This window comes from Dromiciops gliroides, chromosome 2 (genome assembly GCF_019393635.1).
Source record: "Dromiciops gliroides isolate mDroGli1 chromosome 2, mDroGli1.pri, whole genome shotgun sequence".
Classification (NCBI taxonomy): Eukaryota; Metazoa; Chordata; class Mammalia; order Microbiotheria; family Microbiotheriidae; genus Dromiciops; species Dromiciops gliroides.
Genome location: NC_057862.1, coordinates 308,217,067 through 308,244,283, shown reverse-complemented (window position 1 = coordinate 308,244,283; position 27,217 = coordinate 308,217,067). Strand labels below are relative to the sequence as shown.

Below are 27,217 nucleotides of genomic sequence, written 5' to 3'. Positions count from 1 at the left end.
TTCAAATTTGGCCTCAGACACTTGACACTTACTAGCTGTGTGACTTTGGGCAAGTCACTTAACTCCAATTGCTTCATCAAAAAAAAACCCAAAACAAAACAAAACAAAAAACTCATTAGGAGAAATAGTCAAAGGATATGAACAGGCAGTTTTAAGATGAAGAAATCAAAGGTATCTATTGCCATATGAAAAAATGCTCTAAATCAGTATTGATTAGAGAAATGCAAATTAAAGCAACTCTGAGGTACCAGCTGACACCTATCAGATTGAATAATATGACAAAAAAAAAAGAAAATAATAAATGTTGGAGAAGCTGTGGAAAAACTGGAACACTAATGCATCGTGGGTGGAATTGTGAACTGATCCAACCATTCTGGAAAGCAATTTGGAACCATGCCCAAAGGGCTATGGGACTGTGTATACCATTTGACCCAGTAATACCACTACTAGGTCTGTATCCCAAAGAGATTATAAAAAAGGGAAAAGGACCCACATGTACAAAAATATTTATAGCAGCTCCCTTTGTGGTGGCAAAGAATTGGAAATTGAGGGAATGCCCATCAATTGGGAAATGGCTGAATAATTTGTGGTATATGAATGTAATGGAATACTATTGTGCTATAAGAAATGATGAACAGGGGGGCAGCTAGGTGGCGCAGTGGATAAAGCACCGGCCCTGGATTCGAGAGGACCTGAGTTCAAATGTGACCTCAGACATTTGACACGTACTAGCTATGTGGTCCTGGGCAAGTCACTTAACTCTCATTGCCCTGCAAGAAGAAGAAGAAGAGGAGAAGGAGGAAGAAGAGGAAGAAGAAGAAGAAGAGGAAGAAGAAGAGGAAGAGGAAGAAGAAATGATGAGCAGGAAGATTTCAGAAAAACCTGGAAAGACTTAAGAGGACTGACGCTGAGTGAAGTTAGCAGAACCAGGAGAACATTGTATACAGTAACAAAAACATTGTTCAATGACCAACTGTGATAGACTTAACTCTTCTCAGCAATACAATGATCCAAGACAACTCCAAAGGACTCGTGATGGAAAATCTCTCCATGTTCAGAAAAAACGAACTGTGGATTCTGAATGCAGATTGAACCACTGTTTCTACTTTTTTGTTGTTTTTTGTTTTTGTTTTTTTTTCCTTTTGTTCTGATTTTTCTTTCACAACATGACTAATACAAAAATACATTTAATGTAATTGTACATATATAACCCATATCGGATTGCTTTCTGTCTTGGGGAGGGGGGAGTGAGAAAAATTTGGAACTAGAAGTCTTATGAAAACAAATGTTGAAAACTTTCTTTACATGTTACTGGAAAATAATAAAATACTTTTATGGAAAAAAAGAAAAAGAAAAAAGACCTCTAGTAAGGGGAGCCTACTGCCAATTATTTAACTTTTCTGTTTATTCCATTTATTAGGAAGCTTTTCCTTACATCAAGCTTAAAACTGTCTTACTCTGAAAATCCCTGCCCACTGTTTTAAGTTCTGCCTTTGAGGGCCAAAACAAAAGCTCTCCCTCATTCTCCTTCTTCCACATGAGGGCCCTCCCAAGGACTTCAAGCCCACTCTCTCTCAAGCTCTCCACCCCCACGTCTTTTCTTCTCCAGGCCAAACTTTCCAGATTCCTTGCTGATGTCATCCTGATGGCCATCCACTGGACACACTCCAGGTCATCGACAACCTTCCTAAAATGTGGCACCCAGAACAGAACACAGTCCTCCAGATGTGGGGCCTGAATACAGCAATAACGTCACCTACCTCATTCAGTATACCACGCCTCTTTTAATGCAACCTAATGTTAGAACTAATTGGGGCTGGGGCTGTTGTGACTCAGATTGCACTTTTAGTTCACCATAAAACAATAACAACAACGACTCAACATCAGATCTTTTTCAAAATATCCAACCAGACTGCCTCTGGCTTATAGATTTTTTGAACTGTTTAGGGCCTTACATTTTTCCCTATTAACTTCCATCTAATTCAGTTCAGCCCATCTTTCTATTTCTAGCCTGTTAAGATACTTCTGGAGGCTAACTGTCATCCAGTGTGTTAACTATCCCTCCCATCTGCACGTCAGCTGCAAATCTGACAAGAATAACTTCTGTGACTTTATCCAAATCACTGATTAAAGAAAAAGAAAAGTTGAACTTTCCACACCCTGTGAGGGGAGTAGTACCAAATTCTTCCCATTTTACAGATTGAGAAACTGAAACTGAGAAAAGTGAAGCCTATTCTGATACAGCAATCTGTAAAAGGAGGCAGTATTTGAATCCAGGTCCTTACTCTAAGTATGGTATTTTCCTCACCTATACCATTCCTGGACTAAATTATTCCCATACTTTCTCAAGTCTCCCATATGTTAAGTCCCTTGCTCTCCCTAGGCCTCAGTTTCCCATAACTCAAGTTATCTTGGTGATGAATCCAAAGGGACTTCTAAAGGACCAGATACTTGTGCAAAAGGCACTTCAAGGCCAGCTGTTGGGAATATTTGGGGAGGGGATGGTGGGGGAGTATAGGGGAGAGGAAAGAAGAGAAGATGGGGATACTTTTGGTGGCAGGGACAACAAAGTTAGTCCCCACCTACCTCCTGGTAAAAGGTGTGACATACTGTCCAGGGGACAGTCTAACTGATTTTACTTCATCTTGGGGGACCAACGGATGAAACACTTGCCCAGGGTCACAGTGACCCAAGACAGAATATAAATAGGTCAAGGCAACCAGGAAAAGCACTAAGAGAGGCCTCGTTAAAGACAAGCTCCTTAAGCATCCCCCTCCTTCCTCAGAACAGCAGGAATCTGGGAAAGAGGGATAAAGGATTGCAACAGCAATTTAAAGGGTATCTTATAGGATAATTTCCTTCCTCCAGCGTGAACTCCTAGCTCAAGTGGGTGGGCCTCGGCCCATGACAGTTCCCATCTGGAACCACCTGGGCCTGTTCTTTCTCTGCAGGAGGGGCGACACATGGATGAATAGAACCCAGGTACAGGTGGAGGCCAGTGGCACTGAGAGGAGGGAAGAGAAAAAGGAGAAGGGCCTTAGTGAATTTTTAAACCACAGTCTCTCAAGCCAATTTTCACACTCACTTTGAAAATGTGTCCTAAAAGGTATCTGCGGGGCAGCTAAGTGGCTCAGTGGATAGAGCACCAGCCCTGGAGTCAGAAGGACCTGAGTTCAAATCCGGCCTCAGATACTTAACATTTACTAGCTGTGTAACCCTGGGCAAGTCACTTAACCCCAATCGCCTCACTTAAAAAAACAAACAAAAAAGGTATCTGCGCTCTCTCCCTCTCTGTTCCTCTCTCCTCCCTCTCTCTCTCTCTCTCTCTCTCTCTCTCTCTCTCTCTCTCTCTCTCTCTCTCACTCGCTCATCCCCCCTCCATCTCTCAGCACAGTCCAACAGGCTCTCACATTCCCTGACTCCCCACACCCCCACACATTCCCATCTACTCCCCACTCCCCTCCCTCCTACTATCCCAAATTCCCCAATCTGACAGCCACCTATCACGAGCACATGCATTCCCAGCCTGGCCCCTGGTGTTTGGGATGATCACACCACATCCTAACTCTCCCTCCCAGGTCTCAGAAAGGAGGAACCCTGGGGCATTGGTGACCAGCTCAGTCTAGCTGTGGGACTCTCCCTTCCTCCCCATACCCCGACACCAACACCAATCTAGCACTTCTCCCCAGTCCTTCAGGCCTCCCACCATTAGATAATCAGCCCCTTTTGGACAAAGTCCTTTGTTCCCCAAAGCCCCAGGGAGTTCATATACTTGACGACTAATGCTGCACGTAGGCAGCGCAACAAATAAGCAACTCCGGGTTGGGTTTCAGGCACACATAGGTCTGCTCCCTGGCAAAGAGGGGGCCCTGGAACAGGGGGAAAGGCCAAAGTGACGCCTCTACCCACATGTAGAGACACGGCAACTGCCTCCAAGTCTGGGCCCCAGAGGTCTTAGGAACAGCTCTGATGCCCAAGAACCCCACTACATCTCAACTTCCCAGTCTCCAATCCAGACCATCAGACTTTCTTCTTCTTCTTTTTTTTTTTGGTTTGGTTTTTTTTGGGCAATGGGGTTAAGTGACTTGCCCAGGGCTAGTAACTGTTAAGTGTCTGAGGCCGAAATTGAACTCATGTACTCCTGAATCCAGGGCCGGTGCTTTATCCACTGTGCCACCTAGCCGACCCCCCCCCCTTTTTTTTTAAGTGAGGCAATTGGGGTTAAGTGACTTGCCCAGGGTCACACAGCTAGTAAGTGTTAAGTGTCTGAGGCCGGATTTGAACTCAGGTACTCCTGACTCCAGGGCAGGTGCTCTATCCACTGCGCCACCTAGCTGCCCCCAGACCATCAGACTGAAGCAGTGGCCTTATCATCATCCTTCTAGTCAGGAGGAAGTCAGTTCATCTCTTTGTCTCAGCTGCCCCACTATTAAAATTTCAAAATCCCCTTGAGGGTGTTAAGAGAACCAATTTGATTCAATAACATTGTCAGGCACAGAGTGAGGTGCTAGGCATAGAGAAACACACACACACACACACACACACACACACACTGAAATAGTCCCTGTCTTCAAGGAGTTTACATTCTACTAAAGAAGGAAAAAACCCAAAACAATGGACATAACTGAGAAAATATAACTGTTACCAAAATAAATACTAAGTAACAAAGTGGGAGGAAGGGGGAAGGATGGCATGAGGAAATATTAAGCCTAAGGAAGTTGCCTCTTTAAGGTGTGACCTAAACTGGGTCTGGCTGGAAGTAGATGGATTCTAAAACAGCAAAGGCAGGCATTCCAGGCATTGAGGCACAGCCAGTACAAAAGCATGGAGATGGAATACAGGCAATTATGGATTGAAAGAGTTTTAAAAACTCATAAAGATGACTCTGGACAAGTTATTTAACCTCTAAGTGCCCCAGGTAACTTTCTAATCTGTAGATTGCAGAGAAAGTGGCTAGCTGCATTGGCAGAAGGTGTTGCCTCTTTGGGAGTTCCCTGTGCCATTCAAAAGTCTAATTAAAAATAAAACAACAGAATAAATAATTGATATGAGATGGCAAATTCCCAAAGGATAAAGATTAGCTTATCATCTATAATGCCCAGCACTAAGCTACGAACATGGTAGATTCTCAGTATTTCTAGGATGAATGAATAACAATATCATTTACATATAGATACTGTTCAATCAATAATAAAGCTATATTACCTGTGAACTTCCATCCAGAATTCCCATCACTGCAAGAGCTGAGGTATATAAAAAAGACCAGAAAGGGGCAGCTAGGTGGTGCAGTGGATAGAGAACCGGCCCTGGAGTCAGGAGGAGCTGAGTTCAAATCCGACCTCAGATACTTAACACTTACTAGCTGTGTGACCCTGGGCAAGTCACTTAACCCCAATTGCCTCACCAAAAATAAATATATTTTTTTAAAAGATCAGGAGAAGCAGATGCAGTCCTTGTCATGACTACCCCTTAGCCAGGCTCTGAGGCCTAGGGTGCTTCTGAACACTGGGCTTCAGCCCAGTACAGACCCTAAAATCCTAAAGCAGAAGGTAATGAGATCTTGGCAAGAGCCCTATCACTGACTCCTACCACTAGGTGGGCTTCTAAGTGAATTGATCAACATACAGGATGTCCTTGAGAGAGGTAGACACACTACATGCACATGGTAATGCTTCCTGTCTCCCTTCATAACTACCACCAGTCCTGGGATCCTTGCACTCTTTCCTCATTTCTGGTGAACTCCCTGTTTCCCTCAATTCTGGTTGTGACCAGAGACCTTCCCAGCCCAACTCTATTTGTATTTCTAATATTTCCAGGTGGAAGAAAGAGAGGTTCCAGAGGTTCAATCCATCCTCTCCCCAGCCCTCCACAGTGGGACAAGCGCCCTCTTACCAAGCCAGGTGAGTTTCTTTTCTTTCTCTCTCTCTCTCTCTCTCTCTCTCTCTCTCTCTCTCTGGTGGGGCAATGGGGGTTAAGTGACTTGTCCAGGGTCACACAGCTAGTAAGTGTCAAGTGTCTGAGGCTGGATTTGAACTCAGGTCCTTCTGAATCCAGGGCCAGTGCTTTATCTACTTCGCCACCTAGCTGCCCCTCCTTTCTCTCTTATGAGAGATTTTTGTCGTCCTAGTCTCCCCCCAGGTAGCCGGTGCCAAATTCTTCCTTAGCTCTTACTTTGTCTTGGTCTGCTGTCCACTGACCTAGAATCTCGACAAAGCAGAACTGGGCACTTGAAGAGGAAACAGATTTCTTAGGACCACTAGAAGCCCCTGATCACTGGAGGTTTTATGAGGGAGCTGGATGGCTGCTGGAAAATATTCTACCTCAATATGGACTAAGAGACCTCTGACATGCTAAGGCTCTAAGACATGAAGAATCACCACTATTGTCTCTAACCCATCGGGTCAGATTTCACTTGACCACAAGTTTACACCTCTACCTTTTCTCATAGAGAAATCTTTTCATTTTTCATCTTCACAAATCACCACTGACTAACACAGACCTGGTACATGGTAGGCACTTAATAAATGCTTGTCGTTGATTGACAACAGAGGTTTATGCTACATATCATACATCTATATCCTAGGGTTCATCTGAGTGATTGCATTAGAGTCTCACTAAGGACTCACTAAGGACTGGGTGTTACCAGTTACTTTGCTAAGGTCCACCCATAGCATAGCTTTCATGATGTTCCAAGATAGACAGTAAGGATCCTGTCCTTCCTCAGCCTCCCAGATGGAAGACATGAAATTAAGTCAGGGGAAATCTTACTGGGTCAAAGTATAGTCTTTTAACAGCAGCAAACCTTCACCCAACCACCCGGGATGGGGTTAGGGATGGTCACACACTGAGGTAGGGAAGGGATTCCAACGTGTGTCATCACCTGGGCTTCCCTACCCTGAGCTACTGCAGAGGATTGTTTCCTAGGGGCTTCTGCCCTGCCTGCCTTAGGTCCTTCATTGCCTTACTCTTCCCAGTGCTCTTCTTCAGAACCTTACCCCCTCCCCCCCAAGCTCCAGTATGGACTCATTCCCCTCCCAACATAATTCCTTCCCCACTGCCAGTCCTCCTACCCAATTCCTGAAGATTTTCCTCAGTTTCCCTCTCATTGTACAATGGGCCCTTGCTCAGCTGGAAAAGCCACAGAACCATTTGGCCTACTTAAGTCTCTGGTGGCAGCCTCAGGTCAAAGGGTGCCAGGGTGTCAGAAGACAGGGCTGGATCCACAGAGTAGATTTAGACTGAGGGACTCTAAATAATAGCTTGGGCTCAGGAAGATAGGCCCAATGCCCTCTAAGCAAAGAATTTTAAGCAATCATCTCATTCCCTCCCATCACTGTATAGACAAGGTCTCTGAAGCCCAAAGACACAGCCAGCATCAGGACTACAAATCATGTCTCCTAGCACCTGGTCTAGGTTTCTCTCCACTCTACACTGATTCCACCTGAAAAGAGGGTCCTGAACCCTTCTGGAGAACAATGTAGAAGAGCCTAGAAAAATCACCCAACTGCATATACCTTTGACCCAATGATATCACTATTGGACATAGAACCCAAGGAGGTAAAAGGCAGAGGGGGAAAAAAGTCCCATATATATACACAAAAACATTTAGCAGTATTTTATAGTGGGAAAGAACTGGAAGAAAAGTCAAGATCCATAAACTGAAACCTGGCTAAACAAACTGGTATTATGAATGACGCAGAATATATTCATGTACCATAAAAAAAAATGATGGCTATTAAGAATTCAGAAAAAGGGGCAGCTAGGTGGCACAGTGGATAGAGCACCGGCCCTGGAGTCAGGAGTACCTGAGTTCAAATCCAGCCTCAGACACTTACACTTACTAGCTGTGTGACCTTGGGCAAGTCACTTAACCCCAATTGCCTCACTAAAAAAAGAAAAAAAAAGAATTCAGAAAAAAACATGATCGGCTTTGCATGAACTGATTCAGAGTAAAGTAAGCAGAAACAACAACATATTTTATACAATAATCTAAAGGAAACAACCATGAACTCTTATCAATAAAGTGTCCAATTGTGACCCCCGAGGACTGAGGGTAAAAATTGTGCCTCTAATGCCTTGTCAGGGAAGTGGTGGTCTGTAGGAGCAGAATACGGCATACATTTCCAGACATTGCCAACATATTCTTTGATTTGCCATTTATTTATTATACTTATTTATTATAAGAGAAGACTCTAGGGGGACGGAGTTAGAGGAACTCCTCTCCCTCCCCCCCACACAGGGGAGTCACTGGGAAGTGACACTGATATAAAAAACAAAGTATCGAAAACATTTTAAGTCTAATATGCACGCATATACATGCATCTGTATACACACACACACACACACACACACACACACACACACATATATATATATATAGAGAGAGAGAGAGAGAGAGAGAGAGACTTTCATAGACTCCTCACCTCTCCAGAATCTTGCACTTAGGAAAGGTGTATATACTAAAAGATAAAATCCATAGAATGTCAGAGCTAGACCGGCCTTATAGACCCAATACCTTAATTTTACGATGAGAAAACTGAGGCCCAGAAGTGGTAGCCCAAGGCTTTGGAAGGACAAATCTAGCTCTTCCCACTGCCAAATTTCCATCACCATCATCACCATCATTTCTCTACTCTCTCAAAGTTGCTATGTCAAGCAGGGAAGAAGCTCAGGTCCCTACCCTATACTCCCACATCCCCTGAGGTCTCAAGGTTCCTGCTTCACCCTCCCAATGGAATTCTTACAACCCCCTTCTCTACACACACACATACACACACACACACACTCTCTCTCTCTCTCTCTCTCTCTCTCTCTCTTTCTCATCTTCCCTGATTAAGAATCTTCCTAGTCTCCCAACCTATCTGCTCTTTCCCTGGCCCCCAAGCTTATAATTAGACTATCGACCTAGACACATCCATGCTGATTAGGTGTGAGTCAGTCTGTCTCCCCCATTAGATTACATGCTTCTGGGGACAGGAACCACTCTGCACTCCATACTCGGTGATCTTCCTGCTCATCCAGGGGACCCCAACTCATTAAGAGCTCAATTATCAGCTGCCTATAGAATGAATAGTTGGTGGGCAATGAAGTTCAAAGCCTTGGCTGGGGGATTGTCCAGCAACATCTACCCCCACCGGGGGTGAAAATCAGTCCGGGGTTCCGGGTTCTCAGGGCAATGAGGATTCTCAATCCTAGCACCTTTGCTCCCCCCACAACTGTCGCCAGTCCAGGAGACCCTCTACCCATTTTCTAAGCTAAAGACATAAGCTGGCTTGCAGAGAGGCAGGTCAGACGAAGGCCCCAAAGCTGAGACACCCTGTTTCTGGGCCAAGTCATGTGCCCTCACTGTGCCAGTTTGCTGGAGGGGCAATGGAGAGAAAACAAGAAAGCTTCCCTCCCCCTCCCACCCTCCCCAGCTGAAGGAGCCAGTGAGAACCCAGAAATGTGAAAGCAGGAAGGGCTGGGAGCCAGGACTCCTGGGGCCCTATCCAATAGCAGGGCAGTGGCCTGGGAACCAGCCCAGCAGGCCTTTGAGTAGAGGGGGGTCTCAGTCACTCACTCCACCCATACCTCATGTGGCTCCTACAGCTCAGGCACTAGGGACTTTGGCTGGGGGGGTAGGGAGTGGGGAAAGTCTGTTGTTCTCCCCCTCCTCCCCAAAAAGTCCCTCCCCAGCCTGCTGCCTGCTGGGGGAGGGGGAGGGGGCAGGGGAGCCTCAGAGGAGAGCAGCCACTGTCCACACAAAGCCTGGCTGCTGGGGAAATCGATTTTCCGCTTCTCTTTCTCGATTCTTTCCTCTTCTCCACTCCCTCCCTTCCCAGCCAGCAGCTTGTCTCTCCCACTGTACCACCCCTCCAAGACCTGTCAACTGCTATAGCAAGGGGCTGGATTTTCTCATTTTAATCTCCAAGGTGCATCAGCGGGAAAACTTGGCTGTTTTGTCTTAATCTTTACCTGAGGTCATACAGTTTATCCTTTCCCTAATCCTCTGCCTCCTTCACAGTGGAAACTTCATGCATGGTGGGGACAAGAGGGGCCGCGGAGGAGAAATCTCTGGTTAGGCAAGGAATTGCGGCCCATTTTTATTAGAGATCACCTTCACTCACCCTGGCTACTGATTTTCCCCATAAAAATCAAGGCAGCTCAACTCCCAGGGAACTTTGGGGGATATTTTAAATAACCTGTCAGAGACGAGAGAGAGAGAGAGAGAGAGAGAGAGAGAGAGAGAGAGAGAGAGAGAGAGAGAGAGAGAGAGAGAGAGAGTGTATGTGTGTGTGTGTGTGTGTGTGTGTCCCCTGCTCAGCCGGAGGCGCTGACTGTGTGGGGCTGATGGGAGAGCCTGTGACTCACGTCTCCCCAAGCTAATCCTGCTGCTTCTCTTCAGCTCGTCGGCGTCCAATACTTTTTTTTTTTAACCAGAGACAGGGGAGGTGGAGTAGGACTGCTCGGCAGGGAGGGAGGCCAGACTGATAAATAATCTTTGCCTTCAGAGGCCTCAAGAAGGCCAGCACCATGGCTGGCATCCCCCCCCCCAACCCCAACACACACACACACACACACACACACACACACACACACACACTCCTGGGTCGAGGCTCCTCCACATCTCAGCTCCGGTCTCCTCTTGTGGGCCAGGCCCCACTGCTGTCACTGTGGTTCCTATTTCATGGAAACCCGAGACAGGAAAAGCCTATCGGGTCATCTCGTCCATCCCCTGGCAGGGCTGTTCCCCTCCCTGATGAGCAAACAGCAAGGGGAAGGGAGGGAGGAGAAAGAGGGAAGAAAATACTTCTGTATAGATCAAATGCAAGTGGGGTGGGGGGTTGGATGGCTGGGGAGGGGGAAACAAGATGAAGAAGTCGTGGGAGGGCCAGGGACTGGCAGCTGCTCCAGGGCCTCCTAGCTTCTGAGCTGTCCACTAAATATAGCCTTGCCAGCCCTAAACATGCCCCAATCTGACTATTCCCCCAAAGCAGTCTTTGCCCACTAGAGGTGGCAAAATGGACCAAGGTGGCCAGCCCCAAGCCCTGTTCCAGGTAAGGTACTTTAAAATAACCCTAGTAATGCAGAGGAAATGAACCACCTAAGCAAAACTCCATCCGCCCTCGCCCCTCACATCTCACCTCCCTCCCCCTCCTCCCCCCCACAGGACAATGAATATAGGAATCCGGAACCCACAGTCCATGTTCCCAAGTCTCACACAAGTGGCAGTCACCCAGGTTAAATGTCAGACTTGAGATTCAAACCCAAGCCCCCTGATTCCTCCATCCACTTCACAGTAAGATCCCCTAGTTCTGTCGTTCGCAAGGAAACAAAACTTGCCGGGAAGCAAGGGTCAACCTTTTTAGAAAGGGCATCCAAGTTTGCCAACTGAGACCAAGGCCCAATTCGGTCTCCCTTCCCTGGTCGAGGGTGGCAACCACCTCTTGGTCACCTATTTTCTCTGAGCACGCCCCTCCCCTCCCCCCAAAAAGGTCCCCATACAAGATCAGCATCCTGAAATAACCAAAAGTCCCTACCCTGACTCCAAATCATCCCTCATCCCAGGTCCTTCATGGGACCCCTGGACCCTTGGAAGAAGGACAAGTGGGTAATGTAGGGAGTGGCTCTGCCAGATTAGAGCACCTCTGCCACCCCAATCCCTAATTTTAGCACCTCAACAGCCTTCCCTGGGGAGACCTGTGGCCATCTGACACCGGTCCCTGGTCCCTGGAGCCAGGCCCTCTGCCCTGACAAACCAAAAGCCTAGTGTGCTGACCTAGTAGCCCTAGCCAGAGCACCCTTGATTTCAACCCCCACCCAATTTTGCTCACATCGAATAAAGCCACTGACCACCCTCAGCTATGAACCCCACCTCCTCCTCTTCCTACCCACAGGCAGAGGCTGAAATGGGAGGCTAGCCTTCTCAGGACAGGCCCAAAGGGCTTGGAGGGCAAGTGGGGAGGGAGAAAGGGGGCAGTTTCTTGCTTTGCTAAAACCTCTAAGGCCCTGTAGGGAGGTGGGTGGACAATCCCTTCCCTGCCCGGCTGATCTCTACCCCACAACACGAACTGAATTCCCCACATGCCTGTCTGTCTTTGACAGCTAGCTCAAATACTTGGCTGCTCTCACACCCGCTGTTCCTGAGCTCTGCTCTCCACCCGCTGCCACCATAGCTTTTTTCCCTCTTCTCTTGCCCCCTCCCTCGGCTTCCCTAGAGGTCTCTGTAGATGCCCTGGGGCAGAGGGGCTGGGAGAGGGGAGGAGAGGGGCCATCAGCTCAGTCTCCCTCAGCAGCTTAGGCCTAGGACAGGATTTCCATGCTGTTCAGGGCTAACCCATATGGTTTCTGTAACCCCCACATCCCCAAGGGCCCCAGCAGTGGCCAGTTCTGGCCAGGCCCAGCCATGAAAACAGACCCAGCTAGATTCAGGAACCTACCACTGCCCCTCAATCCTAGGTTCCCGGGTGTAGGAGATAGCTGTAGCCCTTGGCTCCAGCCCCCATGGTCACCCCACCACCTGGGAACCAGCCGCTTGAATTCGGCCCCCTTCAGATACCACACATCCCACCCCTTACACACACACCCCCAGGAGGCCAAACCCAGAAACAGCTGGAACAACTATGAAATGCCCCTCCCTAGAAGCATCCCAGGCCAGGGCTCAGAGGCATTCCCCCTACCCAAATTATGCACATAGCCCCTCCTTCCCCAGTCTCCTCTACCTCTCAAAACTGATTAAATAGTAATCCACCAAGCCCACAGCTCATAACTCTGGGGCTGAGAGCACTAGGGTAAGGGGGGGGGGTGGCGTGCTCTTTGAAAATGAGAACTCCGCAGGGGTTCTCCCTTATCCCAGGATAGCAGCCACCGGGTTATGCTAAAGCAGGCTACCTTGGGTTCCTGCCCTTGCACAACCCAGGTTTGTAGGGCTGACTAAAAGGGAAACAGGCTCCCATCCTCCCCCCTCCCCCAAGAGCTAACCTGGGGCAGAACTGGGGCTTATGGGGAGGAAGGGGGCAATTTGGGAGTCTCTCCTCGACTTTCCACCCTAGCTCTGGACAGGACAGCTTCCCTTGGGAAAGTAGAGACCTACAGATGTCAGAGAGGAAACACTTCCTGATACCCAGCTGGGATTTTCCGATGCTCTCATCCAATGGGGCCCGCCCCCAAGCAACACGCACAGTCTCTCAGAGAACCACCCAGACAGTCCTTTGTCTACCCACAAACCCACGGCCATTCCCTGGGCTACGGAGCCCTCCCTTCCCTCTCTCTCTCAACTGGGTCTTTGCAGGTCATGTAAACCAGACTGGACTTCCAGATTCCAGAAGGATTCAAAGCAGACACAAGGAAAGACTGCCCTGAACATGCTGGGCTGTACCCAGTTTGCTTCCTCGAGGGAGCTGGGGCTGAGCAGCCACCTGGGTTGGTTTAGGAGGAGGTACTTCTTAGAGGCAAGTAAAAGGAGAGAGGATAACCCTTGGAGGTCTTTGCCGCCATCTGCCTCAGCTCTCCCCAGCCTGCAATGGTTCCCCAAATTCCCACAGGGAGGAAAGAGAATCCGATTCCCAGCTTAGCATTCGGACAGGCCAGCAGGGGGGTGGGGAGCAGTAGGTCTCTTCTCCCCATTGCACAGATGGGGGATGCTGAGGCCCCCACGGGGAGGGAGGGGGAGTCGCCGGCAGGGAGTGAGTCACAAGGGGAGCTGGGAAGCGGTCCCGGCTTGCCCTGCTGTTGCTGGAAGCAGCAACCCATGTTTCTTCCTCATGATGGTTACTCGGGAGCGTAGGCGGGCACTGAGGGGCAGCAGGCATGGCAGGCCTCCGCTCAGCCCCTCCCAGCCACCAGATCCTGCTCACCCCACTGCCAGATGGGGGGAACGTAAGGGGGCAATTGTGGTGAGCAGAGACTGGTGGTTTCTCTTTCCACTTGTGTTTAAAAGAAAGCCTCTGCCAGAGCTCCAGGTCACCCTATCCCTCATATCTCCCTTCCTACCCCAAGTCACTGGAGAAGACCAGGGTCCTGGACCTGGTTCTAACTGCTAAATAGACACGAGGGACCTTGGGCAATTCACTTTCTTTCTCTAAGTCTCAGTTTGCCCCTCCACAAAATGACAATGGGTTGAACTAAATGATCGCTAAGATTTCTTCTAGCTTTCATAATGTCCCCCGAGCTCTCAACACGAGGACAGATCACCCTGAGAGGTGTCGCCAGCACTGATTTTCCTAACCTAGCTAGAAGCTTTGGAGCCCTCTGCACCAGATGATTCACCACATCATTAGCCCAATTAACCAATTTCCTACACAGCTTTGGGGAGGCAAGGTGAAAAAAATGGGTCTCTTCTCCCCTTCAGCCCTGGTCAGGCTGGTCCTGAGCCCTGCCCCCTTCCACCCCAATCCACCACACACCATTTGTAGACCTGTCCTATATACCTCTCAGGGTACTAGCCCTAAGAACCTGAGCTTTCAACAGACAGGCAGACACACACACACACACAGAGTCACAGATGTCAGGAAGCTCAGACAAGCTCAGGCCTCACTGGCTGGCTATTGGAGGTTAAACAGAGAGGGAGAAGGGAGGATGCTGGGAGGAGTCCCAGTTCTTATCTAGTGACTATCCCCCACCCACCCTGTCCAGTCTTCTGCCCATAGATTTCCAAACAGGCAAGTACAGTGAGGGATGGGGAGACAGGGACAGAAACAGACCACCCCCCACTCTGCAGATGCAGGACAGTCTTCCTCTCCTTGCCAACACAGTATCCCAAAGTGTTTTACCATTCCAGGGCCACCAGACTATTCCCAACACCTGGGGTTCATTAGAGAGGAAAGAGGGGAAATGCCCAGGGCCCTCCCACACACAGGCTTACATATACACTGGGGTTCCCATCCCCTTGGGCTGGGAGCCATCTCCATGCCCCACCTCCCACTAGCTTCTCACATGCCAAGCCAAGCTTTTCAGGAGTCTCTCCTCATCACCCACTTCTTGCTCCAAGCTTTCTACACTGAATTCCCATCAATCCCTGCCCCAGCTCAGTCATTTGGGCATGTCTTGGGTAAAGAAGGGGAATGGGAGAGAATAATGAGTGCTCCTGGTCACCCCCCCCAACCTGGAGGCTAACAGCCAAGAAGAAAGTAGGAAAGCCAGGAAAAGTAAAATAGCTCCCCCCCCCACCCCAGGTTTAATCCTCAGACCTGATGCCTCTGCTTGTGCTCTTACAGCTTATAGGATGATTTCACACCCATGATCTCATCTGAGCCTCACTAGAGGGCAGGAAAGTGTCAAACCCATTTTACAGAGAAGAAAACTGACACCCGGGGAGCACACTCCAGGATTTTCCCATCACATTTTTTTCCAAGTGGTTTCCTGATCTCTTTCTGTCTGTTCCTGAAAAAAGCCAACTCTGTCCCTTTCACCAGCTCCCACTACCCCTTCAAAAAAAACCAAACCCTCTCCCCTTACTGCTGTCTCTCTCTTCCCAAGGAACTCTAACAGGGATCCCACCCTTCTATGACTAAACCTAACAGTATATACACATTATATTTATATAACGTTCTGCACCCTATAAAGCAATTTTTATCTCAATTGTGACATAAATATTATTATCCCCATTTTGCAGTCCCAGAAACTGAGCCTCTAGTACACATGTACTAGAGACACATGTAAATAAATTGTATGTGAGCTACCATTCTCCCAACTTGTTCCATCTCCATTGGCCTAAATCCTAGATATCTGTCAAGTCTCAGCTCAAATGTCACTTCCTCTGTGAAGCCAGAAGTGATTCTCCCTCCATCACTTGCGTCCCTCTCCAGTGCCCTTATTACACTCTTGCCTTGTTTTATCCCTATTTCTATCTGGGTCTTATTCATCTCCACCCCCCTCACTCACACAGGCTCTGGAGCCTGGCCTGAGGTTTTATATACAGTTGGTGCTCAATGTAAGATGCTTGATAAATGAATGAGTGACCGTGAGGATGTGACATGTATGCAAGCCTATGTATGCATGCATGCATATATGTATGTACAAACACACACATACATACTCTGTGCTAGTGTGTTTCTCATGGAAGGGGTTATTAAACTTGCTTTGCCAGAGACAATTCTGAACCCAGGAGTCATTGGCCCACTTTGCCCCTGGACAGACCCTAATTAGATTGGAGGCACCCAGGAGTCCAGTCAAGAGGAATTTTTCCCAAGGTTTTTCCCCATTTACCCAAGAACATGGGTTCAGATCCTCCTACTGCTACTAACTATATGTGTGACCTTGGGCAAGGAACTCAACTGCTCTGGGTCTTAACTATAAGAAGACTCGACTAGATTACCTCCAAGGTCCTTTTTATTTCTAAATCCACCATTCTAATCTCCTGACTTTACTGCAGGCCCAAACAAGACCCAGGGAAGTAGGATTGGCTAGACCCTCAAACTCCACAGGGTCCTTGCCATCCTTTTCCCCAGCAGGACCTGTAAGGTTTTCCCCTAACATTTAACTAGCAGGGCCTGTCGCATCCTGTCCTGACTCAGCCACCTTCTGATCTCAGGCACCTAAGGAGCAACTTCAGGGCCCAGGAAGAGCTACTCACTTCCCTAAAGGCAGGCCAGAGCAGGGCTCCTTAAGGGCAGAGCTGGGGGGCAGGGGGAGGAGAAGGAGGCAGAAATCTGGGGGAAAGGACACCTGGAAAAAGGATGGGGGCTAAGTGATCCCAGTGAAACTGGTTCTTCTAAGCCAGGGAAGAAGGGGCTGTAGAAAGCTCTAGGTTTCAAAAGTGAAAACCCTGACTCCCATCACTGAGCCCCAGAGAAGTGAGAATTTGTGTTTTTCATGTATGCAGATACATCAGCCGGCAAACATGTGTTTGCACGTGTGAATGTTCACATGTGACTGTGTCCAGGGTACCAGACTCACTGGGGCCCTGTGGGAGAGGGGGGTTGGGCAGGGCAGGGAAAGGCAGTTCTAAAATACTTTGCATAGTTCTGGTCACCAGATTTCAAGCCTAGGGCAGAGCCCTGGGAAGGGGCAGAGGCAGGGGGCTGGGAGATGTTGAGCTCTGGATCCCTCCCCAAATAAGGGAACTAGGAAGAACTTGGGGGGTGGGGATGAAAGGGACCAACTAGCCCCCATCTGCCCAACTAGGCCAGGTGGCTAACAGTTCCCAGAAGTAAAGATCCTTGGGGGTAGGAGGCCAAGGGAGGGATGGGAAGGTTTCCCAGTGACCGACAACCCCCCCCCCCTCACTGCACACACCCACCCAACATATGCGTGTTCACATCCACACAAGACTTTCAAGAAAGCTGCCCAAGGGAGGGGAAAGGGGCAGGACGGTGGTTCTTGAGGCCACCCACTAGGGGAGAAGTGTCCTGAAGTGGCCCCCGGCTCAGTCCACCAGTTGTCCCACCAACTTCAACCCCCACCCCCTAAACACATGCATGCATACACATACAGGAAACAAGGCCCACCCACAGCCTCATGCCTCAGAATCTAAATGTGCTGATATCATTCTGGGCCTATGATTCCCTCTCCTACTGGAAGGCCAGATTCCAGACTCCATGAAACAGAGGCTATTCCCTGCCTAGGAGAAGAAATGAAAGGCAGAGGGCATTGGGTAGAGTAGGGGCCTGTGTAAGGGGGCCACTGGAGCTCAGCTTCCTTGACAGGTCCCCAGAAAGACTGATACAGGGAGACCAAACTGGATATTTCCTACTGACTAAGGTCCTCTTGCTGTCCTGACCTTCCTTCTTTTCCCCTCCCCTCCTTTTGGGTTGCTGGGCAGGCCTGGCCCTGCCTAGCTCAAGGCCAGTGTTGGTGAAGGAGGGGGGAGAGATAAATATAGAGCCATCAGCCATCCCGGCAAATTCCTGTGAGGGCTGGAGCCAAGCAGGAGTACCCACTGCTCTCAGCTCCACGGCTCCCAGAGCCTCAGTGGCCAGGGCCACCACTGCCCTCTTCCCAAACAAACAGAAAAATAAATAAAAACCAGCTCTCTCATGGACAGCACAGCTGGGGGGGGGGAGGAGACAGGAAGAGGTGGACTCTGGGGAGGAGAAGCAGCTTGGACCAGTTGCCGAGGTTTCTGAGGTTTCTGTTCCGGCAGGGGAAGGAGATGGCAACAAAAGAGGAAAAAGAGAGAGACAGAGAGACAGAGAGAGAGCAGAGACAGAGATAAAGACATAAGGGGAAGATATGGGGTGGGGGGGCAGATGTAGGTAATTGAAACAGAGTAAGAGGGATAAAGATAGAGGAGGGTGGGAAAGAGACTAATGCAGACAGTGTAATAGAGACCAAGAAAGAGTATAAGGCCAAGAGACAGAATTGGAAGTGTGGTCAAGAAACACAGCCAGAGAGACCCATCAGAAAGCCTGGAGGGCCTCCTGGAGGGAGTGGCCCCCTTTGTCCTCTCATTCTGCTCAGGCCTTTCCCCAACAGCTTTGCCTGGGGGAGCTGGGTATATATCCTGTCTGCCCGGAAGAGCCAGCATGGCTCCTGGGGTTAACAAGGTGGTCTCAAGGTGTCAGGGATGCTAAGCCTGCCAAGGAAGGGTAGGAACTAAGACCCATCCATCCATGGTAGGGAAGCAGCTGCAATGCAGGAGGAAGGGGGTGGAGGGTCGGAAGAAAATCGGGCAGCCCCCCCCCAAATAGAGGTAACACAGGGGTCTTTCTGGGCAAAAGCCTGAGCCCCTGGCCCCTCCCTGCAAAGCGGTTTCACTAAGTTAGAATTTGGGCCACTTGCTCAGCCAAGGGTCCCATAAACTGTATGAAGGCAGGAGATACTAAGGCATGCAGTAGCAGGGAGCATGGCTTCTCTCTTCTTAAATCTGGGCCCACTCATTCTGTCTATCTCCTCGTCTACCCCAAGACCGTTGCACAACCGAGGCCAAAGCGAGTAGAAAAGGACAGAGGAAAGGGAGGAACTGGTAGCCAGAGGGTTTCTGCAGAAGAGCTGAGAGCTCTGGGCATGCTCTCTGGCTTGAATATGATTTCTCTTTTCCCTCTTGCTGCAAAGGACAGGGACGAGGTGGTTACAGGGGTGGGGGGGGAGCTCTGGGGGATTAGTAATGGGATGGAGAGACCTTTACAGCTCTGTGAGCTGATCTGTAGGCAGCCCTGCATTTTCAAGCTGTCTCCAAAGCTGCCAGCAAACCTCAGGGAGGCCAGGCCGCCTGTCAGCCCAGCCACCGAGGAGCCTCCTGGGGAGGAGGAGGTGACCTCCAGCCCTTGCCTCCCCAAATCTCCTTACAGGCTCCCTGTCTGTCTCAGGGAATGGATTGAGGCAGCTGACCTCTCCTGGCTCAGGCTGGAGCCTGGAGGGGGGGGGACACTACAGGGAATTGTGAGTTGGGGAAGAATTGAATTCCTAGATCTGCACATAGCACCACCATCCACAAACACTTATTGAGAAGTTCTAGCATATGATACTCCCTACCTTCCCAGAGCATACAGTCTAGTGAGTGAGACAGTACTTACCCAGGAAGCATTAACAGTAGTATGAGAGCTGCCTCAGAGCCATAAGTTATGCTAAAAGTCAAATGTGCAATATAGTGACATTGACAAGTCTTCAGGAGGGGGCATGAGACAATACCGAGCACCAATCATATCCCAGAACACACACACCCCCCAAACCCGCCCAGGTTCAGAGAGGAAGAGATCAACCTTCAACCAAGAGTTTCCCATTCCAGACTTCCAGAGTCAGTACCAGCACCCCCATTTCCCAGATGGAGAAACTGAGGAATGGCGAGTCGACATAGTATATACATATTCAAAAACCACACTATTTGGGATTCTAATGATGTACAAAATGGTAACTGGTTCCATCCCAGTAGAATACACAGCAAGAATTCAAAAAATGTCATCACTTCAGGGGATTCAGTTTTCCCACTAATCAGGACCCAGATGTAATAAAAAGATCACTGGACTTGCTTATTGAGAAGCCTCTATTAGAATAGCCACTCTGACACTAGCTGCACAACACTGGAGGTGTCCTTCCAACTGGGTGGGCCTCAGTTTCTGCATCTGTAAAAGGAGAGGTATCACAAGGCTGTTTTGAGGGGAAAACAAGTTATTCTCATTGCTAAAGGGCCAAGAACCAGACATAATGGCTTCCCCAGCCAGGGCTCTATCTCCCTTGTCCCCTGGCCACTTAAGCCTGAGCCTAGTCGGACCAGGGTCTAAAGGGTTAATCTTCCCCAGAGATCTCTAAGCACTAACAGGATCAGTATGACTAGGGAGGGCCTTGGTTCCAGAATGGAGGCCAGCATGGGAGGCAGGAAATGAAGAAGAATTTGAGATCTAATTGAGCTGGCTGGGGGATTAGGCAGCAGAATGCAATTATAGGCACTGGAGTTGAGCCAGAGGGGCAGGGTTAACACCCTGAGTATCCCAAGGCCAGGAGGGACCAGGTGACCAGGGCGGTGGGGGGGCACTGATCAATGACCTCCACTCCCTGGGGAGGACCTGGGCCTGAGGTCCTTTCTTCCTCACCTCCACTCCAAAAAATAGGCTAGAGCTAAAGGGAGGTGAGGGAGGTGGGGATTCCTAGGCCTAGGCTGTCCTTGTGGGGGGGGGGTTGGGAACCCAAACAACCCATATGGACATTTACTAAGAAATTCCTGCCCTCTTTAGTAAAGGGAAATTATGGGTGGCCAATGTCCTCCCACCCCCACCCCCAACTCACACACACACACACACCTGGGAAGCCACACAAAGACAGGAGAGGCCCCTCCTAGGGTAGGGTCAGGTACATCTTTACATATTTAACACTATGCGCATCTCATACATATGCACACATGCGTAATCACAGGTATACACACTAGCTGACAGGTGCATCCAGAGGCACATACACGTATATCTCTGATGCTCACTTGGAGGTTCTTCTCAACCTGCAGACACACACAAGGATGGTCTTATGCTACTGCATGGCTTCTGGGGGTGGGGGTGGGGGGGCCCCAAACCTATGACCTTAAAATCCTTTTATTCCTGTAATCACAGGCTGCCATCTCGGTGGATAAGTGCTGTCACCCAGGTCCCCAGTCTGTCTTCCTCTAGCTTCCAAAATTCTAGGTGCAGGAAAAGGTGTAAGTAACAAAGGACCAGCCTCCTGAAGGGAGAGACTTGAGGGGGAGGAAAGGAATGGTTAACAGGGGAAGGGAACAAACAGGTACTGTGAGTGCCTGGAAGGCCAGAAGTCTAAGCCTGTCTGAGAGGTCTGGGCCAAGATCTTGGAGAGGGCTGAGGAAGAAGGGGGTTCCCTTCTGCAGAGACACAGGGATTCCCACAAATTCACAAGCATACAAAGACAGGCACGGATGGAGGACAGGGAGTCTGTACAGATAGATGTACACTTACGGATTAGCACCTTGACACGGTTTTGTGAATAAAGGGACAGGTGCTTATTATGTACAAGGGACATTAAGAGAGGTACACATTTGGAGATGTACAAACAACCTAGGCTTGGATCTCTTATACCAACACCCCCCCCACATACATACACACACACAGAGTCTCACACTCACACTCTTCATCATAGTCACCTCTGTCAGCTGACAATAGATTTGAGTTTAGGAAGGTGGAGATACCCAGGAGAGAGAGGAAGTCCTGGTTTTTCTCCAGGGAACCAGGCTAGGGCCCTTTCCCAGTTACATACTGAGGTGGGGTTGGGTGGACCTGGTTTAGGGATGGGGGGGGGGCTAAAAAAAAGAGAAAGCAGGGGGGAAAAAACTTGAGCGGGATATTCTTGCCGAGCAACAGAGCGTGAGTAACTGGCGGAGGCTTTTCGTGGTCTGGTGAGTCTAAGCTATGAGCTGAGTTTAACTATTAATACACTTAATCAAGGATGCCCCAGTGTGTTCTCCATACACCTCCCCACATCCCTCCCATACTGGGGGTAGGAGGGGGTGGGGTGAGGGAAGGTATATGGAGAACACATTGGAACATCTCCACATATTCATCTGGTATGTGAAAGTGAAGGGGAATACCTGAAATGAGAAAGCCTCATGTTCTGCCCCCACCCTCCATGAAATTGGGATATATCTATAAACTGAGACCGATGTGTGGGGAGGATCCCACTACCCAAACAGTTACTTTGGGGGCAATTCAAGCACCACTCCCCAAACATATACAATAACATTTTCTGCCAGTATCTCAATTAGCTTACACCTGCAAACTGGGAAAACAACCTTGGGGGCCCACCCCTTCCAGAAAAAGAGACACCCTTCAGACAAAACTTCAACTGCTCTAGAGTCTAATCCCAATGTAATTACCTTCCATCAGTTTTTCCATCTGTCAAATGGGTAGAAGGAGCCTATCATTCAAAGTGTGAAGACTTAGGGGAAAGTGGGGAGAGGGTCCCCATATGTCCAACGCAAAGAACTGCTTGGGGAGGGGGAAGGGAGATGGACTCCCAGCTCCCTTCCACCCACAGAGGCAGGACATTTCTGGCTTCACATGATAAAGACCTACAGCTCATAAATCAACAAGCTTTGTCCACAGACTGTTAGGACCTCAACCCAATCACCTGCTGAGCTAAGGAGAAACAACCCTTAGATAGATAGATAGATAGATAGATAGATAGATAGATAGATAGATAGATAGATAGATAGATAGATAGATAGATAGATAGATAGATAGATAGATACGGTGCTGTGGTTAAACCTGTCCAGCACCAAAGAGAGAGGGATGAAGGGGGGAATAATTTGGGCCCCACCATGTAAGAAAAGCTCTGCCCATCAGCCATCTAACTGGGAAGGGTCAGGTTTCAGAAAAGGCAGAAGAGGACCCTCAATTAACCAACGCCCCCCCCACACACAGATCGAGGGCATCCAGCCCTCTCAAGCATCAAGGTTTCCAGAGCACACTCCAAGCCACCCAAAGGGGTGAGGGGTGAGGAGTGGAGAACAAGACTAAATTTCACCTCCTAGAAAGGGAATACCCCCTATCAGTATTAACTTTACTCTGCACACCCCTCCAAGCCCTCAATCCTCCGCGGAATCTTCCTGTTTCTTTTCCAGGGAAATCCAGGAGGCAGAAAAATCTGTTACATCAATACAGCGCCCCCCACCTCCCCATTCAAGAGCTGGGTCAGTTTCCTTTGCTTTCCACAATTCCTATAGAACTGAAGTCCCCTATTTCCACAACACAGGTTTAGGATATGGGTGTCCCTCCCCCAAACTCTGGACAAGCTTTGGGTACGGCTCCGCCCCCGCCGCGCCCCCCCCCACCGGGGGTCACACCCAATAACCTGGGAGGAGGTCTACCGAACCTGTCTTCCTGGAATGTCACCTCCACCAGGCTAGGCGGAGGGGGAGGAAAAGCTGAAAACCGTCTCCCCCCCGCCCCGCCCCCTCCTCGCAGCCTTTTCGCTCCATGCCGGGCTTGGCAGCTGTGCGAAAATGCCTCAGTGTTCAAATGACCCTCCCCAAGCAAGCCGGCACCCGAGCGACTCCAGCGTGGCGCTCTCACATCCCCCGCCAGGCGGCCTCAGCGGAAAAGTTGAAAGAGATTCAGTGTTTTGTAGGCAAACCCCAGCGGGAGTCGGGGGGAAAGAGGGGAGGGCACCCCAGTGGGTCCACCCCCATTCCCAGGCACACTTCCTGGATAAACTTTGTGGGGGTGGGGGAGATCTGTAGGGACCTGAGGCGGGAGCCCCTTCTCTCCATTCCAGAGTAACCTCGCCAGTCAAAGGGCAGGAAGACAGAGGTCAAACCCCTGATCTCCCCGACGACAACCCCATAGTCCTACCAAGCACCCTTACACTTGGCTCTAAGACCCCTCACTGTTCCGCAGGTGCGGAGGGCTCAGCCTAAAGGCTACTCAGGGTCCAGGGACAAAAGAGGGTGGGGTTATTACTGGACTTTCAACCCATCTGGCCCAAAGTCTCACTCTCCCTAGGGGCCTGGGTCATTAATTTTTACTCTGGTTGCAACAGTCACTAAAAGGCACCACCCCCACTCTTCCCTCTCCCCCCCAAATTGCGTGTTTCTCATCCCCCCCCCCAGTTCTTTTACTTCCTGGTAAATGAAAACCGAAATTATTCCCCATTTTCCTATGGGGACTTCAATGGTTCTGACAGCTCCTAGGGTTTCCCCCACTCTCCACAGCTCCCCAATCCCCCCTAAAAAGGACAGCATTTGCCACAATTCCACAAAGCTAAGTCCATGATCGCACAGCGTTCCCTGTGCCCCTACTCACCAGAAAACCAGGGTGGGGTGTGTATGTGTGTGCGTTTGGGGGGGGGGTGCACTAAAGGACGACTTTCCGAGAAGAAAATTAAATTCCTCCTGGGTCGGAGTAATTTTACATAGACAATCCCAGTCCAACGGAGATAAGGGGAGGGAGACCTTCCAGGTACCTAAAGGGAGGAGGAATGTGAGAGCTAAGGGGAACATAGTAGGTGCTTAATAAATGCTTGTTGCCTAGATTCGTCTGGGAGTCTGGTGATCCAGACAGCTACCGGGAAGGTGGGGATGGTGGCGGACACTACCGCCGCCTCTACCCCTTCACAAGAAGTCGAAGACCTACGCAGCTGAGAGGTCCCTGACCACCCGATCAGGCACCCCCTTCCCTCTTCCTCCCGCCGGGAGCATCTCCTCTCATCCCCTCTCCTACCCTCCCTGTCTCTGCTAGTCTCAGCACAGCAGAGCACGGCACGGCCCGGCACGCCGCACAGCACAGCCCACGCTGGTAGCTAGAGACAGCCCTTTACACTGGAGAATCCCAAATACTGGGATAGACGAAGGGAGGAAGAGAAGGGGCGGGGGGAGGACGAGCGGGGGAAGGAGGGGGAGAGACGGGCAAATACTTTGAGGGGGAAAAATGCCAAACTTGATCAGCCTGCCCAGCACCCCGTATCCCGGCGGGGGCGAGGACTCGGAATGAATAGATCTAAAAGTATTCCGATCCCCGCAGGACCCCGATTCCGGCCAAATACCGCCCCCCCCTCCGGAGGTTGGAAGGGGGGGTAGGGCGGGAAGAGGGGCAGCCACGCGTGGCCAAGGGCGCCGGGCTCAGAGTTAGCACCCACACACACACCCCAACCTGGAGCCAAGAGAGGTAGGGAGACTGGGGGGGAGGGAAGAAAGAGGAAGGGGACAAAACTAGGGAACGTGAAAGGCCAAGCCTTCTTCATCCCCATGGCCACCGAGGCCCCAATCCTCCCTCCCTCGGCACAGGGAATGGGCACAGGGCACCGGCACTGGCGCCAGCCCCGGGCAGAGAGAAAGGTCAGCAGAGACCAGCAGGCTTGAGGAGCACAGACTCCCTTCTTCCCGAGACTCAGAGATCCTGACCTGCCTGAGGTCAGGGACACCCTCCAGGCTGAGGACCCCAGTCTCTCCCGGGAAACACCGCCTCCCACCCACCCCGCCCCCCGCCAGGGGAACCCCTTTCCCAACTCCTTGGAGCGCAAGGCTGACCCCAACTGGGAGAGGGGGGCAAAGCCGTACCCAACCCCCACCCCAGTTCCGCGCCGCAGAGTGGTCACGCCCCCCCACCCCCGACCCTAAAACCCCGCTTTTTGTCTGGACTCAATGATCTGCGACCGAGCAGGCAGCAGCCCCGGGATCGCAGCGGAGTCCTAGCCGCGAAGATGATCTCGGAACCTGGGGACTTGGGCCCAGACCTCTCCCGCCCCCCCGCGACCTCCTGGGTCCATGCTCCCCACACCTCGGAGGGTGGTGGCCCCCAGCCCCCCGACCCCCGCCCGCGGCTCTCCGCACCTGAACTTCGGGGAAGCGAGAGCTTGCAAACTTTCCGCCGACTTCCACCCAACTCCAGCCCCCCCCCACCCCCGTCCGCTTAGCCTGCCCCAAGGGAGACGGGGGAGGGGCAGGGGGAGCCCAGCCCCGGGAGGGAGGGGAGGCTGAAGGGGCGGGGAGGCGGGGGGGGGGGGGAAGGACAACAACCCCGACACCTACCCGAGCTCTCCGGAGCCGCCGCTGCCGCCGCCAACCGCGAGAAGGGGGGGAGGTGGAGGGAGAGGAGGAGGAGGACGAGGAGGTGGGGGGGGGGCGATGGGAAAAGCAGGGGGGAGCTGCAGCCGATCAGCCGCCGCCGCTCCGGGCAGCAGTAGCAGGCAGCAACAGCAACAGCAGCAGCAGCCACCTCCGTGCGCACTGTCGCCGCCCGGCTTAGCCCAGAGAATCCAGAGCGGCAACAAGAAAGGCGGGGGGAAAAAAGCACCTGCCCCCCTGTCCGCTTCCTCCCAGCTTTCCCTCTCCAAAAATTAAAAACAACAACCAAAAAAAACCACCCCAACTAATACTCAAATATTACGAAAAGAGAGGAGGGGTGCGCGCGGCGCCCGCCACCGAATGGGGGCTTAGGAAGCAGGGCGCATGGCCCCGGAGGGGACGATGCAGACTATGTGCTGGTCCCGGGGCTCCGCCGGGGCGCTAAGGATGCAGTGGGGCTCGGCTGCCCCAGCTCCCTCCCAGTGCCGCTGCTGCTGCCGCCGCTGCCGCTGCCGCCGCCGCCTCTACATCCCAGCTCCGCCGCCGCCGCCGCGCGCTCGCTAGCTTGCTCGCCCGGGCTGGAGCTCCGAGCACTGAACGCTGCCCGGGGGCTGCAGGCAAAACCCGGACCGGACTCTTCCCACTCCCTTCCTCCCCCTCCCTCCTCTGTTCCCTTCCCTTCCCCTCCCCTTCCCTCCCCTCCCCTCCAACACTCTGGCCACTTGGACGCCGGGCCCCGCCGCCGCCTCCGCCACTGCCGCCGCCGCTGCTGCAGCCGCGGCAGCAGTTCTCATCTCTCTCTCTCTCTCTCTCTCTCTCTCTCTCTCTCTCTCTCTCTCTCTCTCTCTCTCTCTCTCTCCTCTCTCTCTCTCCCCCCCTCCCTCTCCCCTCTCTCCTCTCTCTCTCCTCTCTCTCTCTCTCTCTCTTCCCCCTCTTTTGGGGTCTTGCTTGCATTTCTTACTGGTTCTACTAAAGCTTCTTCCCTACAACTTTTGAGAAATATGTGAATGTGTATATACATACATACATATACACATAAAATACTGCTTTCTTCCTCCTTTATTGGAAAGGAGTAGGGAGGGGGAGAGCAGATTGGTTCGGGGCTTGAAAAAGTCGGTGCGTTTCGTAAAGATTTCCCTCCCCCTAATCCCCCAATCTACCCTAATGCAGAAGGAACGGCAAGTTTGCGGACTCTCTATACTTACGGAATAGAATGACGTCTGTGTAAGAGAACACTAGATCTAAGACGTTGCTCAAAAATATAAGCAGTTATAATATCTGTTTGGTCTTTGCGAGTCCTGGAGT

The 27,217-nt window shown here is 50.8% G+C and overlaps 1 protein-coding gene across 5 annotated transcripts in view; it reads right to left on the bottom strand.

Moving 5' to 3' along the window:
- CXXC5 (CXXC finger protein 5) overlaps window positions 1-26,556 on the bottom strand; it is a 57,081-nt gene extending 30,525 nt beyond the window's left edge. For 2 of the 5 annotated variants that reach the window (XM_043982659.1, XM_043982661.1), the window contains exon 1: window positions 25,877-26,554. The gene's annotated coding sequence lies outside the window, so the exon portion shown is untranslated. Of the gene's footprint in view, window positions 1-25,678; window positions 25,799-25,876 lie in introns of those variants that run through there. The other 3 variants (XM_043982663.1, XM_043982662.1, XM_043982660.1) reach the window with 3 other exon arrangements.
- Window positions 26,557-27,217: the final 661 nt, after the last annotated feature.